A 12,097-nucleotide genomic window follows, 5' to 3' on the forward strand; every position below is an offset into this window, starting at 1 on the left:
TTAATAAAAAATTTAAAAATAAAAATTTTTACAGTTTTAAAAAAAAAAGAAAGAAAGAAAGAAAAGTAGCCTCCTGGGCCACACTATCGAACATGAGCCCGCATTTTACCAAGATCCCGAAGCGGCTCCTGTGCAGGTTCGTGCTGTGGAAGAGCTGGTCTCAGGCCAAAGCACACCTCTGAGCAACGACTCAGGCACAGGCGTGGCTGTTCTGACAAATCACCAAAAGAAGAACAACCTAAAAATGAATTAAACCACCAGGAACAAGACAGGAAGTGTGTCTTCATGGAAACCCTTCTCGATCTATGTGCACGTTCGGTTTCCTAGAGAGAACTTGGCATGCCCAAAGTGAATGTGTCACGCTTTAGAGATTTTATTTAGACCAGAAACGTACATTACAATTTCCACTGGTAGCTTGTTTGGACAGACTTTCTTCAATGGAAAGTTTTAATGTTTTGTAACCGCTCCTCACTCTCCCAGCCCCTGTCCCGATCAGACAAGCATGGGGGCAGGCTGTGGAAATCAGGAGACGTGAGCGGCTATCACTGAGGGATGCTTTACCAAGTATTTTCTGTATATGAACTCTTCAGAGAGAGAGAGTCAGGGAGGGGCAGAGAGAAGGAGAAAGGATCCGAAGCAGGCTCTGCATTGACAGCAGAGAGCCCGGACGCTTGACCGACTGAGCCACCAGGCTATATGAACTCTTGACCGCAGAATTTGTTGTGTCAAAATACCCAACAACACTGAATGTGTCACATCTAAGTTAAGACTCACTGAGAGTCTCGGCATTAATACACCATCCTACAGAAGACGATTCTGGGGTCAGGGAAGCACCAGGCCAGGTTACCTCAATTTCCCAGCAGGTCGGGCACTGCTTTAACCACAGCTCATTCAGTCCAGTCCTCCTGGCGAGCCCGTCTTGTTTATCTCTTCTGCGCTTTATTTATCCCTCTGTCCCCACCTTATTCCCCCCGCCACCCCTACAGAAAACTAGCCTTAATTTGAATTTGTTCTGCAGAATGTATACTAGTTTGTGTCCTTGTATTTTTACTTTACCTAAATGGCATTATATTGCAAATCTCACTCTGCCTATTTTTTCCCCTGCTAAGCACTCCATTTTTAACATGAGTCAATCCACGATGCAGTGAGCATGCCTAATCCCCCGCAAATTGCCATGGCCCATGGGGGTGCATTGTCCTTGTCCTACCCACTCACTGGACACTCACAGACCCCAATGTGGGCCAGGATATGATTGTACAATTCAGCTTATTAATTTTTAATTTATGAACAACTTAAAAGTGCATGTATTTTTTATAGAAGTATCTACTAAAAAATGTTTCCTCTGAAATATATGAAAATATGTAATTAAGACAAACTTAAATGAAAACTAAATATTGTTACACTAAACTAAAACTGATAAATCCCTAGTTAAAAGCAGAGCATTTGATTTTCCAGGATATTTAAAAATTAAGTATTCATTTCCTAGAAAGGGCTCCTTCTTAGGTCCCCATTTCAAAGGAACATTTACACGGTAAAGGTGTCAAAGAGCATTCAGAAATTAAACGTTAACTCCCTGCTTCATGCCTGTGATATTACAAAAGCAGTCTCGTGTTTTTTAGTGAACCAGTTGAACACAACCAGCTACATATTTTCATGTGTAACCAGTTACCATACTTCACCCATCCAACTTAGACACTAACCCAACATGCCACTGAATGCAACACTTCTACCCACACAAAGAGCAAGGTAGAATTCCAAAACAGAATGCAGATACAAAACTAATAAGCTACTAAAAAAGAGACTCAAATAGAAGTTTTCGGAACCCAAGTTCAGTAAACACTAAAGAGACAAACAGCAGAGCCAAACCCCCCACCTAGCTGCACGAAACTGGGGTAACACTGATCCGACAGCTGAAGGCAATCTCAGTCAGACTAATGCTCGCCCCTGGGTGAGCACCCCAGCACCTGGGGGACTTGGGGAAAATGCCAGGACCCATCCTTCTCTTGTGGTCTGTGGGCTGGTAGCTGTTCTTACCAGCCCTCCAGGAAGGGGTATGATACTGAGCCAGAGCTCAGGTTGACCTCCATTGCTGCAAACCAAAGTCACTTAAGATTACAAATGCAAAATCTCAAATGATACCTTCAAGTCCCAACCACAGTTGTTTTTTTTTTTAATGTTTATTTATTTATTTTGAGAGAAAGAGAGAGAGAGAGAGAGACCGAGCAGGGAGAGAGGGAGACAGAGAATCCCAAGTAGGCTCCACACTGTCAGCACAGAGCCCGATGTGGGGCTTGAACCCACAAACTGTGAGATCAGGACCCGAGCCGAAATCAAGAGTTGGATGCTTAACCGACTGAGCCACCCAGACACTTCTCCAACCACACTCTCTAAAAGCCTATTCTCAAAATCATTCAACAATTCCTTAAGGTCACAGCAACAAGGATAGGCAATGCACATTACATATAACAGCAAATAATGGGAGACAAATTAATCTTTCATCAAAAGGAAAGAAAGAAAGAAAGAAAGAAAGAAAGAAAGAAAGAAAGAAAGAAAGAAAGAAAGAAAAGAGAAGAAAGAATTAAATATACTGCCATAAATCATCACTGCAGAATACTGTTGGTCCTAAAAAAATGCCTTGGTATTTGGAAGGTAAGGGATGGGTATCACTTAACATAGATTCATGATATCCTATTAAGTAAAAGCAGCAAGTTGAAAAACTATATACATAAAGAATGATCTAATTCTGGGAATTAAAACTATGCATAATTAAAACTATGCATGTGTCCAGGTGTGTACATTTTCCTCCAGGAAATATCTGGAGGGATGCCCAATTATTAATAGTGATTCATTTATTTAGCTTGGGGTGGGTATGAGGAATATTTTGTTTTTTACTTCATATACTTTTGAACTCTTTACATCTTTTAGCACAATAGTTATAATTAAGAATATATGGAAAATAGTTTGATAATGTACTATGGTTATATAAGATGTTATTGCAGGAAACTGAATGAATTCTATGTACTATTTCCATAACTTGTGAGACTAAAATTATCTCAAAATAAAAAGTTAAAAATACATGGGAGAGACTATATAAAATTGGTCTTATTTCTTTTTCAAGTGACAAAATTTCTCAGTGAAACCATCTGGGCATGCAGATTTACTTTCCAGAAGGTTGTTTCCCCCCCCCCCCCCGCCCCTTCTTTTATTTTGCTTAATTAAAGCTTTATATATTTCTTAAAGCAGTTTCAAGTTCACAGCAAAATTGGGGGCAAGATAGAGTTCCTATCTAGAGTATCCTATCCTAGACCCCCTGCCCTGACACATGCACAGCACCCCTCCCCACATTCTGAACATCTTCCATCCGGGTAGTACATGGTTTCAACTGATGAACTATATGGATACGTAATAATCACCCAAAGTCCACAGTTTAGTTATGGTTCACTCTTGGTGTACGTTCTGTGGGTTTGGACAAATGTATAATAATATATATCCATCATTATGATGTCCTAGAGTATTTTCACTGCTCTAAAAATCCTCTGTGTTCTGCTATTCATCCCTTCCCCCACCCCTCAGCCCCAGGCAACCACTGATCCTTCTACTGTCTCCACAGTTTTCTGGAATGTCATATAGTTTTAATCATACAGTAACCTTACATATTGACTTCATTTAGTAATATGCATTTAAGTTTCTTCCATGTCTTTTCTTGGCTTGACAGCTCATTTCTTTTGTTGAATAATATTCCATTGGGTGGATGAACAGTTTATTTACCTGTTTACCTACTGAAGGGCATCCTGGTTGCTTCCAAATTTTGGAAATTATGAATAAACCTTCTGCAAACAACTGGGTGCAGGTTTTTGTATGGACATGTTTTCATTTCCTTTGGGTAAATATCAAAGAATGCGATTACTGGGTCGTATGGTAAGAGCATGTTTAGTCTTGTAAGAAACCACCAAACTGTCTTCCAAGGTGGTTGCATCGCTCTGTTTTCCCACCAGCAGTGAATGAGCGTTCCTGTTGCTCCACAGAGCCTGTGTTGTGTTGCTCCACATCCTTGCGATTAGTGTTGTCAGTATTCTAAATTGTGGCCATTCTCATAGGTAGGTAGTGGTATCTCATTATTGTTTGAATTGGCACTTCCCAGATGACATATGAATGTGGAGCATCTTTTCATATGCTTATTTCCCATCTCTATGTCGTCTCTGGTGAGGGGTCTGTTAAGGTCTTTGGACCATTTTTCAATCAGATTGTTTGTTTCCTTACTGTTGAGTTTGAAGAATTCTTTGTATATTTTGGGTAACAGTCCTTTATCAGATGTGTTTTTTTGTAAACGATGGCCTGTCTTCCCTTCTTAACCCCGGCTTTTGCAGAGCAGTTTTTAATTTTAACAGAGTGTATCTTTTCAATTATTTATTTCATGGATTGTGCCTTCGGTGTCATATCCAAAAAGTCATCACCATACCCAAGTTCACCTAGTGTTTCTCCTATCTTCTATCAACTAGTTTTACAGTTCTGCATTTTTACATCTAGGCATGAAATCCATTTTCAGTTAACTTTTGTGAGGGGTGCAAGGTTCATTTTCTTTGCTTATGGATGTCCAGTTGTTCTAGCACCATTTGTTGGAAAGACCATCTTTGCTCCACTGTACGGACTTTGCTCTTCTGTCAAAGATTAATTGCCTATATTTATATGGGCCTATTTCTGGCTTCTCTGTTCTCCATTGAGAACAGAATTTGTCTAATCTGTTGTCAACACCACACTGTCTTGATCACTGTAGCTTTACAGTGAGTCCCGAAGTCAGATAGTGTCAGTCTTCCAACTTTGTTCATCTCCTCCATGTGTTGGCTATTCTGGGTCTTTTGTGGCTATTGACAAACTGGTTCTAAAGTTTGTAAGAAGAGACAAACTTGCTGGTATTCTTTTTAATTTTTTTTTTTGAGACAGAGAGAGAGAGAGAGAGAGAGAGAGAGAGAGAGCACACAGGGGAAGGGCAAAGAGAAAGGGAGAGGATCTGAAGTGGGTTCTGTGTTGACAGCAGAGATCTTGATGTGGGGCTTGAACTCATGAACTGTGAGATCATGACCTGAGTTGAAGTCAGATGCTAAACGGACTGAGCCAACCAGATGCCCCATAAACTGATATTTGGAGATTACATTCAATCTATTGATCAACTTGGGAAGAACTGACATCTTAACAATATTGTCTTCCTGTCCGTGAACACAGAATATCTCTCCACTTATTTAGTTCTTCTTTATCAGTGTTTTGTAGTTTTCTTCACATAGATTTTATACATATTTTGTTTTATACTTAAGTATTTGATTTGGGGGGTGCTCATGTAAATAGTATTGGGGGGGGTTTGCCTTGTTTTTTTCATGTTTATTTATTTTTGAGAGGGTGGGGAAGGGCAGAGAGAGAGGGAGACATAGAATCTGAAGCAGGCTCCAGGCTCCATCCGAGCTGTCAGCACAGAGCCCAACACAGGGCTCAAACCCACAAACCCTCAGATCATGACCTGAGCTGAAGATGGATGCTTAACCAACTGAATGAGTCACCCAGACACCCCTTATTTTTAAATTCCACTTGTTCCGTGATGGTATATAGGAAAGTCATGGACTTTCCACATACTGACCTTGTATCATGAACCTGGCTACAACTGTCTATTAGTTCCAGGGTTTTTTTTTTTTTGGGGGGGGGGGGGAGGCTTGTTAATCCTTTTGGATTTTTTTTTTTTTAATTTCCCCCTTAAAAAATTTTTTTTAAGATATTAAATAATCTCTACACCCAGAAGGTGGGGCTGGAACTCACAGCCCTGAAGTCAGGAGTTGCATGCTCCACTGACTGAGCCAACCAGGAACCCCTCCATGTTATACATAGACAACCATGTTATCTATGAACAAAGACCATTTTATTTTTTCCTTCCCAAACTGTATACCTTTTATTTCCTTTTCTCATCGCATTAGCTAGAACTTACACTACAATGTCAAAAAGGGAATGGTGAGGGAAGTCATCCTTGCCTTAGGTCTGTTCTTACAGGGAAAGCTTCGAGCTCCTCCCCATTAAGTATGATGTTAGCTGTGTGTGTGTGTGTGTGTGTGTGTGTGTGTGTGTGTGTGTGTGTGTGTGTGTTTTAAGTTTTTAAAGTTTATTTATTTGAGAGAGAGAGAGAGAGAGAGAGAACATGAGCAGGGGAAGGGTAGAGAGAAGGAAAGAGAGAATCCCAAGCAGGCTCTGTACTGTCAGTGCAGAGCCTGACACAGGGCTCCAATTCACCATGAACCATGAGATCATGACTTGAACCGAAATCAAGAGTTGGACACTTAAGCGACTGAGCCACCCGGGCACCCAGCTGTGGTTTGTTTTTTTTTTTATAGATATTGTGCTTTATCAAGTTGAGGAAGTCCCCCTCTATCCCCAGTTTACTCAGTTTTTATCTTGAGTAAGTGCTGGGTTTTGCCAATTGCTTTTGCTGCATCTTTGTACATATTGTGAAATGAACACAATAAACTCTAGTCAGCCATCACCACCGAGTTACGATTTTTTTCTTGTGAGGAGAACTTTTAAGATCTTCTCTCTTAGAAACTTCCAAATATCACCATGTGATTTTCTTTCTTTAGCCTGTTGCTGTGATGAACTCCATTAATTGATTTTCAAATGTTGAACCAGCCTTGCAGACTTGGTATAAATCCTGCTTGGTCATAGTATATAATTCTTTTTATACATTGTTGGATTCAATTTGCTAATATTTTGAGGACTTTTGCATCTATGTTCATGAAAGATATTGGTCTGTAGTTTTATCTTGTAATGTCTTTGTCTGGTTTTGGTATTAGGGTAATGTAGGCCTCATAGAATTAAGTATTCCCTCTGCTTCCATTCTATGAAACAGACTTCAAAGAATGGCTCTTATCTCTTCCTTAAGTGTTTGGTAGAATTCCCCAATGAACCCATCTGGGCCCAGTGCTTTCTATCTTGAAAGGCGATAATTTTTTTATTATTATTATTTTTTAATTTACATCCAAGTTAGTTAGCATATAGTGCAATAATTATTTCAGGAGTAGAATCCAGAAAGGTGATTAATTACTGATTCAATTTATTTTTTAAATAGTTTTCTTTAATGTTTATTTTTGAGAGAGAGAGAGAGAGAGAGAGCACGAGCAGGGGAGAGGCAGAGAGAGAGAGAGGGAGGCATGCAATGTGAAGGCTCCAGGCTCTGAGCTGTCAGCACAGAGCCTGACACGGGGCTCAAACCCAAGATCGTGACCTGAGCCGAGGTTGGACACTTAACCCACTGAGCCACTCAGGCAACCCTGATTCAATTTCTTTATTAGATATAGGCCTATTCAGACCGTCTATTTCTTCTTGTGTGAGTTTGACAAACTGTATCTTTCAAGGAGTTGGTCCTTCTCATCTAGGTTATCAAATTCAGGAGAACAGAGTTGTTCCTAGTATTCCTTTATTATCCTTTTTTTTAAATGTTTTTAATGCTTATTTATTTTTAAGAGGGGGTGAGAGAGACAGAGCATGAGAAGGGGAGGGGCAGAGAGAGAGGGAGACACAGAATCCAAAGCAGGCTCCAGGCTCCAAGCTGTCAGCACAGAGCCCGATGTAGGGCTAGAACTCAGGAACTGTGAGATCATGACCCGAGCCGAAGTTGGACGCTCAACCAACTGAGCCACCGAGGTGCCCCACTTTATTATCCTTTTAATATTCAAAGGATCAGTATGATTTTCCTTTCATTTCTGACATTAGTAATTTGTGTCCTTTTTAAAAATTTTTTTGAAGTTTATTTATTTTGAGAGACGGAGACAGTACAAGCAGGGGAGGGGTAGAGAGAGATGGAGACAGAGAATCCCAAGCAGGCTCCACACCACCAGCACAGAGCTCAATGCAGGACTCAAACCCACAAAACCATGAGATCATGACCTGAGCTGAAACCAACAGTTGGATGCTTAACCAACTGAGCCACCGAAGCACCCCATGTGTCCTCTCTTTTGTAATTAGTCTAGCTAAAGACCTATTAATTTCACTGATTTACAAAGAACCAGCTTTTCCATTGACTTCTGGGGTTTGGTTCATTTATTTCTGCTCTAATTATCTCTTTCATTCTATTTAGTTTTGCTTTAATTTGCTCTTCCTTTTATAGTTTCCTAAGAAGGAAACTTGGGTTATTGATTTTTTAAACTGAGATATAATTGACACATAACATCATATTAAAGCTTCAGGTGTACAACATGATTTGATATTTGTATATATTGTGAAATGAACACAACTCTAGTCAGTCATCACGACAGATTTATCATTTTTTTCTTGTGAGGAAAACTTTTAAGATCTGTTTTCTTAGCAGCATCCAAATACCACCAGTCTGTTCTCTGTTATCTATGAGCTCTGGTTCGTTTTGTTTTGTTAGATTCCACATATAAATGATATATATAGGGACCCCTGGGTGGCTCAGTCAGTTAAGCATCTGACTCTTGATCTAGGCTCAGGTCATGATCTCACAGTTCATGGATTGGAGCCCGCCCCCACCATGTTGGGCTCTGTGCTGACAGTATAGAGCCTGTTTGGGATTCTCTCTGTCTCTCTGCTCCTTCCCCCCCACCAAATAAATAAACTTTAAAAAATAATATATTTGTGTGTGTGTGTGTGTATTCAATGTATATGTTTCCCTTTAAACACTGCTTTTGCTGCATCCCACAAATTTTGATAAGTTGTATTTTTATTTTCATTTAGTTCAAAATATTTTAGAATTTCTCTTGAATTTCTCTTTTGACCTGTGCTATTCAGAAGTATGTTGTTTAATCTCTACACTTTTTTAAAAAAGTGTATTTATTTATTTTGAGAGAGACAGAGACAGTGTGAGGGAAGGGGCAGAGAGAGAGGGAGAGAAAGAATCCCAAGCAGGCTCTGCGCTGCCAGCACAGAGCCCAAGGTGGGGCTTGAACTCACAAAACCGTGAGATCATGAACTGAGCTGAAACCAAGAGTCAGACGCTTAACCGACTGAGTCACCCAGGTGCACATAATTTGAGTTCTCTTTGTTATTGATTTCTAATTTAATTCTGTTGTGGTTTGAGAGCAACACTATGATTTCTATTCTTTTAAATCTGTGAAGATGTGTTTTATGGCCCAGAATGTGGTCTACCTTGGTGAATGCTTCATGTGGGCTTGAAAAGAAACTGTATTCTGCTGTTGTTGGATGAAACAGTCTACAGATATCCGTTATCCAGCAGATAGATGATATTGTTTGAATTCAAGTGTGTCTTTACTGATTTTGTTTGCTGGATCTGTCCTTTTCTGACAGAGGGGTGTTGAAGTCTCCAGCTATGATAGTGGATTCATCTATTTTTCTTTGCAATTCTATTCATTTTTTGCCTCACAGAGTTCGATGTCCATTGTGAGGTATATACACATGAAAAACTGTCATGTTTTTAATGGAGAAAACCATTAATGACCCCTTTATCATTATGTAATCCCACTTTCCCTAATAACTTTCCTTGCTTTAAAGGTTCTGATAATACCTCAGCAGGTTAGGCTTTGGTTAACTGGTTTCCCCCTGAAGGCAGACTTTGTTGTGAACAAAGTGCTTAAGAGTATTTCAAACCGACCCTTCCCCACCCCCACCCCCGGCTCCCCAACGCTCCCCACTCCCTTCCCCTGCCAAAAGCCTGAAGGGATTTTTCTCCCGTATTTACTGTGGGAAACTGGTCAAGCTCCTGGAGGTAAATTTTGCAATGTTGTGTGGACTCCCTTATGAATGAGTCTCCCTGGAGATTTTAACTCTCAGAGTTGTCCACACCAGGCTTCCAGCACTGGTTCCCATGATGGCTTCTGATCACTAAGGCTCTGCTCTGGGGAGCTGGCGACCTGTATTCACCTGTCTCTCCAATCTTGGAAGCTGTGGTTCGCCTGTATCTTCCCCTTTCTTACAGATCCAAGAAAAGCTGCAGATTTTTCAATCTGTTCAGCTTTTTACTTGTCAAGATTGAATGGCAACTTTCAGGCTTCTTACATATGAAGAAACCAGAGGGTTTTTAACTTATGAATTCAATTTGTTATAGGACTAGTCAGGTTATTTGTCTCCTTTTGGATAAGTTTTGGTCAGTAGTCTGTGATTTTCAGGAAATTGTACACTTCATCTAAGTTGTTGAATGTGTGTAGGGCTGTTAATAGGATTCCTTTATTATCCCTTTAATGTCTGTGGGATCTATGGTAATATCCTCCCCTTTCATTCTTGATACAGGTAATTTGTGTCTTGTCTATTCTTGGAGGTTTATCAATTTTATCATCTTTTTTTAAAAAAAAATTTTTTTTAACATTTATTTATTTTTGAGACAGAGAGAGACACAGCATGAACGGGGGAGTGGCAGAGAGAGAGGGAGACACAGAATCGGAAGCAGGCTCCAGGCTCTGAGCCATCAGCCCAGAGCCCAACGCGGGGCTCCAACTCGCAGACCGCGAGATCATGACCTGAGCTGAAGTCGGACGCTTAACCGACTGAGCCACCCAGGCGCCCCAATTTTATCATCTTTTTAAAGAACTGGTTTTTTGGTTTCATTGATTTTTCTCTATTGTTTTTCTGTTTTCAATTTCATTGATTTCTGCTCTTATCGTTTTCCTTCTATTAGGGAAATTCAAACTAAAACCATGATGAGATACCACGCTACACCTATTAGAATGGCTAAAATAAAAAATACTAATGGAATCAAGTGCTGAAAAGGATGTGGAACAATAGAACTATTATATATGGCTGGTAGGTATGTAAATGGTACAGCCACTCTGGAGAACAGTTTGGAAGTTTTTTATAAAGTTAAACATACTCAACATAGGACCCAGCAATTCTACTCTTAGCTATCTACCCTCGAGAAATAAAAACACTTATGTTCATGCAAAAACCTGTATACACGTTTACAGCAACTTTATTCATAATCACCCAAAACTGGAAACAGCCCAATTGTCAAATGAATGGATAAAAAGACCATGGTATTACCATAGCAAGTAATATTACTCTGTAATAAAAAGGAACAGACTGTTGACATATACAAAAATGTAGATGAATCTCAAAAATATTATGCTAAGTGAAATAAGCCAGTCTCAAAAGGTTACACACTGTATGACATTCTTCAACAGACAAAACCCACAGGGATGAAGAGCAGATTAGTGGTTACTAGGCATTAAGGGTGGGAAGGGGTGACTGAATAGGGATAACATGAGGCATACCTGGGGGTGATGGAGCTGTTCTGTATCCTGATTATCATGGTGGTTGACATGAATCTGTAGGGTGTGAAGATTCACAGAGCTGTACACGAAAAGAAAAAAATCTACTCGACTGTATGCTAATTAAAAATAAAAAAACAAACAAATACAGGTGTACCATAGGAGGGGCTACAGGCATGGAAGGGATGGCGAGACAGGCAAGGGGTGCCCCCACTAGAACCTTCCTCAGGTACCTACCTGTGAGGTAGGCAAAAGAGAAGTCACCAGTTACAAATCAGAGCCCCAAAGCCTGAGAGGAACATCTGACATAAAAAAGTGCTTCAGGCAGGCAGCAGCTGGGTAATCGATACAGACCAAGTGTGACCGAGGAAGGAGCAGCCGTACAGGGCAGGGCACAATAGACAGGAGCCTCAGCGCCCAGGCAGAATCCAATCTGGCCCAAACGGCCCTTCAGTAGGCTGCCTTGACCACTTCAAGTTCAGTGCCAACCAGAGATCAGATGCTTACCAGAGACCTTGGACCCAAGTGAGCTAGACAGTGTTCATTCCTTTAGAAAGGGTATTGGCCCCTACTGTGTCCCCAAAGAAGGGGTCCAAGAGTCTACTGCGGCCCAGTCCAGGCCATACATGCCTACTCAAGCTCCCAAGGCAGGGATATCTGTGCTATCACAGCTGTGCATGTTCACAACTGCTGCTGGACTGGACACGACCTGCTGGAAGTGACCAAAGGGAGGAAGGCAAAGAAGCAACAAAAAGAGGGATGGCAGGCACATAGGGCTCCACACCTGATCACTGCAGAACTTCCAGACAGACGTCTACAGGGAAAACCAGGCAGGCCAGAGCCTGTGACCCAGGAAAAGAGGTAGAGAAAATCTGTTAGAAAACCTAAAG

At 40.7% G+C, this 12,097-nt stretch overlaps 1 protein-coding gene across 10 annotated transcripts in view; it reads right to left on the bottom strand.

Moving 5' to 3' along the window:
* The window catches only part of DIP2A (disco interacting protein 2 homolog A), a 117,693-nt gene that overhangs the window by 83,969 nt on the left and 21,627 nt on the right, over positions 1 to 12,097 (bottom strand). Inside the window, exon 2 of one of the 10 annotated variants that reach the window (XM_053902922.1) lies at positions 11,211 to 11,289. The exons of 8 other annotated variants lie outside the window; for them this stretch is intronic. The gene's annotated coding sequence lies outside the window, so the exon portion shown is untranslated. The remainder of the gene's footprint in view (positions 1 to 11,210; positions 11,290 to 12,097) is intronic. One more of the 10 variants, XM_053902923.1, reaches the window with a different exon arrangement.

Source organism: Panthera pardus, unplaced genomic scaffold, assembly GCF_024362965.1.
Source record: "Panthera pardus isolate Hobbes unplaced genomic scaffold, ASM2436296v1 HiC_scaffold_16, whole genome shotgun sequence".
Taxonomy (NCBI): Eukaryota; Metazoa; Chordata; class Mammalia; order Carnivora; family Felidae; genus Panthera; species Panthera pardus.